The 6,095-nt window shown below is 43.6% G+C and overlaps 1 long non-coding RNA gene across 1 annotated transcript; it reads right to left on the bottom strand.

Annotated features, from left to right (window-relative positions):
• Positions 1-2,451: 2,451 nt before the first annotated feature.
• LOC119023094 lies at positions 2,452-5,236 on the bottom strand. Its single transcript, XR_005076159.1, has 2 exons — positions 3,862-5,236; positions 2,452-3,420 (listed from the first exon to the last, which is right to left on the bottom strand). It is a non-coding gene; the product is annotated as an uncharacterized LOC119023094 (long non-coding RNA).
• Between the last annotated feature and the right edge of the window lie 859 nt (positions 5,237-6,095).

Raw genomic sequence — 6,095 nt, 5'->3', positions numbered from 1 at the left:
CGCAGTTTAATTTTACAGTATAATAACAGGTCAGTCATTTTACTGTAATTAGACTTCCCTTTTTTGTATTTTTGCACAACTCTCTGGCAACGCGGCTGCCAACTCCCCGAGAGTGTTCCCTTTAAATGTCATAAACAATACCCAGAATGCATTGCACATCACAGTAGTGGAGTCTGGCAGGAGGCTTTGCCGAGAGATAAGATTATTTTCAGGTTAAAGTAAAGGGTTACATGAGGGTTTTAAGATTTGTTTAAAAATTGATCGTAAGTTTGTGTTAATAAATGAAACCTCTTGTCTTGTAGCTTTGCAGAGACGGTCTCAGGTGTAACACACACACATCGGTCTGATGCTGCAGCACACAGGATGCATCAGAGCAGTGATTGTGTTCATATTACTGATTTGTGCGGCTGTGATGTGTCCGGCTTCAGGATGTAGGACGTGCTTCAAGGCGCTGCTGGTGTGTTTTACATGGTTTGTGTGTTCCTGGCTCGTTTCCTTTGAGCTTCCACCTTATTCAGTTCTCTCTTTTCCGCGATCCTCCGCTGAAAAGGAGAAACGCGATGCAACACAAGAGGAAACCGTGTAAAACATTCACATGTGTTCGCTTGATATGATTTTTCATTGTGTGTGAAGCAAAGTAAACACCTGTTGTAAAGCACCGGGGGGGTTTTCCCCTCTGACAGGATGTTTAGAGCTGAGAACAGGAGGTCTGAAATCTCTCCCTACATCTTTCCTCTCGCCACCATTTTCTCCATTTCCTCTCCTCCTCTCTCTTTATTGTGCTCGCCCTCTCGCACCCCCGTGTCAACAATATATCTGACCTCTGACACTTCTGACTGAACAATCCCAGCATTGTTTTCACATTTCAGCTGAGACAAGCAGGACATCACTTTATGTCTCATTTAGCCTTTCTGAAGCCTTTTGAGATGGTTTGCTGTCACCGAAGGTTTGATAGATATATATATAAATAAACTGGAGGCCTCGGTGTTGTCAGAGTTCATTCTGTCCGTCCAGCTGCAGATGACTCAAACACAGTCATCACGCTCTGTTTGGTTTGGATGGAAAACTGAAGAACCGCTCACTGTCATTATTGGGTTGTCACACTGGAAGATGCTGAGTGTGTGTAAGAAAGAGAGTGTTTGGAAAATTCCTGCAGAGGCGACGTTTAGCAACTACAATTTTTAATGTGATGAAGATGCAGTCGTGAGGCAACAACGATCTGTAACCGATCAGGCTGTAAATCAAACACTGAGAAGAAGAGGAACCTTTTAATCTGAAGCCAAATATTTGACTATTAGTGTGAGAGGCAGAGTCAGCTGACTGGTTCTCCACTCGGATTTAAATGTCTCGACAACTGGTTTGATTTCGATGACGTTTTTAAAGACGATCATTTTCATGTAACACAGTCTCACACATGAAACTGATTGGTAACCTCATACTGTGAGCATTATGACCACTCTCTGCAGCGCCTCACAAACAGACCCCAGACGGGTTTGATTGGTAGTCACACCTCCTTTATTTCCAGCAGGGGAGTCCCTCAGGGCTGTGTGCTCGGCCCCCTGCTGTTCACAGCGTATACTGAAATCTACAGGGATCCTTTTGAATAAATAAATAAATAAATAGATAAATAAATACACCCATGACTGCTCTCCCAGAGATGAAGAGAAATCTGTTGTGAAGTAAGTGGCAGACACCACCATCATCGAACAGATTTACGACCCTGTCAGGACCTCGTATCGGGAGGAAATCAGCAATCGTCAGCAAAAACCAAGAAGTTGACTGTTGATTTTGTAGAAAAAAGGAGGTAAAGATACACGAGTGGAGCTGAGGAGGAGCAGGTGAGCAGGTTTAGGTTTTAGGTCATCACACGTTAACAATCTGGTAAAAACAAGGTCAGAAAACTCATGACGTTCCTCACAGTCTCAGCTTGACATCGTGTTTAATGCTAATATGCAACTACTAGCATGTTTTAACATTATACCTGCTAAGCGTCAGCGTTTTAGTATTGATATTTTGATTATGCTAGCATGCTGAGATGAGCATTAAGTACAAAGAATCGCTCTGCTGAAGCTGAATTATTTATGCTAGTTGGAGCTGAATGAGGAAAGCATGGAACATTTTAAATACACATCTGTTAAAGTATTTATAAACTCTTATTGTAAACATCATAGTCGGGTTAAATCTGTGTATCATTACTGTTGTTTAAGTGTTTAACCATCAGTGACCTGAGCCGGTCCATCAGGAGTCACACATACTGTACAGTTTAAAGAAAACACTGCGGTCCAGTCTGCAGGTCCCTCTGTGGTTCTGGTGGATCTCTTGGCTTTAGCAAAGTAGCAATAAAAACCTGGATCTTTCTTGAAGCTCTTATGGCTTCTAACCCTGCGTTTTCAGATGGGACCAAACCTGAGCAAAATACTGGTTGAAATCACTTTAATTACTCGGACTTTATTTTCTCATTGCCGGCGTTCCAAAACCAAACGGTCTTTAAGTCGTTTACTGTTGAGAAGTTAAAATGTGCTGAAGCGTGGAGGAGATCTGAAGCCTCTTCACTCTGAACGGCTTCTCGCTCCTCGTCTGTTGCTTTTCTCCCACTTGGATCCAAAATAAAGTTGAGCTGATGTTTTATTTTCTTACGTTTGCCGTCTCTAACTGACTGGACAGACGAGCAGGTCTTTTCTCTGCGTCTTTTCTTTGTGGTGTTCTTGCAGGAAGCAGCTCGTGATGTTGATGCTGTTCTCACTCTCAGAGCTCGAGACACGTTAACGTCAAATTGGATTTAATTGCACACGACGACTCACAAATCATATAGTTTATGATTTACTGTGCAAAAAACCTAAATACACATAGATTGAGGTCTGCAACGAGATTTATGTGCAGTGGGATCCGAAGTCACAAGACCTGCGAAGTGCTCCAGCTCACTGTTGATTAAAAAAGAATAACTCTAAAACGATCGCCAGTAAAAGCTGTGAGAACATTGTAACAACAAAGAAAATCCATCATTTTGATAAATACTCTATGATTTCTTCACTCTAAAGATCCCAAATTAATGAAATTCCTTTGAAGGGAGGCAGCTGCTCAGGTTTTATCATCATGGACAATCAGTGAGTAATTGATAACAGGTCCGTCCTGCTGCGTTTCCAATCTTTCCTTTAATCTGATTTTAATCTGTTTTTTAAAGTCCTCAACACTCTCATGTTGACTACATCACAGTTTCTGTGGTAAAACATGGAAAAGTACCTTGAAACAATTTAAAAATCATTTGATGACTAACAGGACTGGCGTTATTGTGGTTAATTTCACCTGACAGGTCGGCAGTCGGCGTCTCCTCCCTCCTCTCTGCATCACAGCCACCAGGACGATCCTGTCGTCGACACGTTCAGGACCCGACAGGACCGCCTCCCTGTGGAGTTCTCCGTCCTGATTGGATAAAGTGTGCAGGGATAGCAGAGAGGATATTTTCTCTTTTACTGCATTAGTGAGAGCTAGCTGAAGCTGAAACAAATGAAGTTTCTTTATTTTGCATCTTTAAGTTTCTTTATAGGTTCAGTTTTCTATTTTTTACGCTGTGCTGATGGTCTGCTTATGTTTAGGTACAAAACGTTGTGGTTGGAGTTCAGAAAAGTCGATATTTTTAGCTTCAAATACCTGTTTTTATTGCTACAAACACGGCAGAATACGTCCCGACTTATCATCGAAAAGTGTTAACATCAATGTTTTTTTCAGGCGACTGGACTGTTCAAACACAGTCCAATAAAACAGGACAGTTTTAGTCACTATCTGCTTTAGATTTAGAGTTAGTTTTGAGTTTCTATTCACTATTTATATTTAGGTTCAGAGAATCCTTTTCAGATTCAACACCTGATGAGTATCTGCACGCAGCTGCTGTTCGGTTCTGGTTTCGGTCTCTGCTGAATCACTGTCAGCCGTAACAGCTTCCAGAGAAGATCCAAGTTTTTATTGCCGCTCGTCGGAGGCCAAAAGAAGCAGCAGACCACACATCCAGAACCACGACTCGTCCCATAAACACAACATCAGAACCGCTCCAAGAGGCTCCTCGGAGGCTTTTCCAGGTTTGTGGGTCGTTCAGGTTCACTGCTGGACCGACGAACGCACTCTGTCTGCAAGTACACAGCGAAACAAAACATACATGATGAAAGAAACACCAGACACCAGAATAATCCTGCAAACAAACAAATTCTTTCCTGTCAACTCGTGCAGTTCCTCTTTGTCTCTTGTGTTTACTCTCGGGATGATTTGAAGTTTTGTAATGTTTTTTTCTTGTTTAGCCGACACAAGAGCGCAGTAAAACAAACGTGACAGGACGGCAGAGGTCAAGAGGCCGCTGGCTCGCTCAACAGACCGCTCTGAAACTTAAAACACGAAGAGGGCGGAAAAATCCACTGTTTTAATTCAGGTTCTGCTGTTTCATCTGAGACTGAAAGCATTTAACGAGACCCTGGGACGAGGGATGGACCGGCATCTGCAATGCTTTGGCTCTGATGCAGCAGCTGTTCTTCAGTCTCAGTCAGTGTCCCGCTCTGATGTTCCACAAAGTCTGAACTAATGACTGGACTTAATACAGACTACACTAACGAGGGGGTGAGGACAGGTGGAGATGCACAGGTGGGGAGAATCTTCCTTGTTAACCTCGTCAGCCGTTGTTAAATGTGACGGTCTCGCCTTCGGAACATTTCCTGGTTGCATCACCAGATGTTTTACCCTTACGATATGAGTTCTCCCGCCCAGGCCCGCGAAAGTGACGAACTACGCCACGCGATGTCGCCATTTTCTCTCCTTCTTTCTTCTTTTTCAGGCGCACAAAGAATCTTGGGATATATGAGGCCATGAAAGACTGTAGCGGTTGGATCCTCCAGAAACAGGGAGAAGGAGGATGCCTTTGTGTGGCAATGTGACGTAATTGGCCTTCAGAAAGGATGCAGACCCTGAGTTGAGACGCAGCGTGGGAGGAACGCTGGGAACAGAGCCGGGCTAACGATGCTGATTCAGATCAGGTGTGGAGGGAAACGCAAGAGTGGAAACAGGACTAACGAGCAGATGAGGAGGAGCTCAGTCAAACGAGAGCGCAAGAAGAAAACAGAGCAAAAGCTAGAAAACACATATAATATAAAACAAGGAGGCAGGAACGACGGGAACATGGTGTATTCTGAGACATGACGTCTGAACTGTGATGTATTTTCAGCCTGGACTCTCTGGAGCTCGAGACTGAGAACAATTAAACAGAAGTTCAAAATAATCTAATGAATATTTCTTCTCTCGCTCTTATTTCTTTTCCTCTGGCTTTTCTTAAAATGCAGCAAGACACACATGTGTGTGTGTGTGTGTGTGTGTGTGTGTGTGTGTGTGTGTGTGTGTGTGAGGGACACCTTGACCTTCTCCATGACTCGTCCTCTCATCCGGCTGTTGATCACACATCAACCTGACGTCACTGCTGCTGCTTGCTACTGCATCCTCCTGTGTGTGTGTGTGTGTGTGTGTGTGTGTGTGTGTGTGTGTGTGTGTGACCTTATGAAGACATCTCAGCAAAGAGCAAAACAGGAAAATACATCATCTACAGTACAGACACACACACACACGAGGAAGGAGGTTATGAAACCTTACAGCAGCCACATCTCTTTCTGCTTCAGTTGACTTTTTTCTGCATGAGTTGATATTTTTGTCAAATGAATATTAGGATCATTCACATCACTTTCATGGAGGTAAGATGTGGGACTCGTCCTGATCGCTTTCTTGTCTTCGACTGACGACTTCATCAGCTGAATGTGAGCGACATTCAGTGTGTTCTGAGATAATCTGAGATGTTCTGGCTAAAATATGAGTTTAGGACTTTCATGAGACTTTTTAAGTGTGGCGATAAAGAGCAAAAGTAATACAGGATGATGAGTTTGCATCATTTTCTTTAATTCCCAGCTGGACCTGAGGGATCCACATCAGATCCTCCCTGTCTGTAAACCTGGAAGCTCCTCGGAGCCGCTGAGAGTCTCGAGGTCTCCTGGGACTCAGTTGGGTTTGGGCCGGTGGTTCTTCTGGCTGCAGACGTGACGATTAGGACGTTCAGTCGAGGTTTTCGGCTT

This window comes from Acanthopagrus latus, chromosome 7 (genome assembly GCF_904848185.1).
Source record: "Acanthopagrus latus isolate v.2019 chromosome 7, fAcaLat1.1, whole genome shotgun sequence".
In the NCBI taxonomy this organism is placed as follows: Eukaryota; Metazoa; Chordata; class Actinopteri; order Spariformes; family Sparidae; genus Acanthopagrus; species Acanthopagrus latus.
The sequence above is the reverse complement of the archived record's forward strand: the minus strand, read 5'-3'. Positions and strand labels throughout refer to the sequence as shown.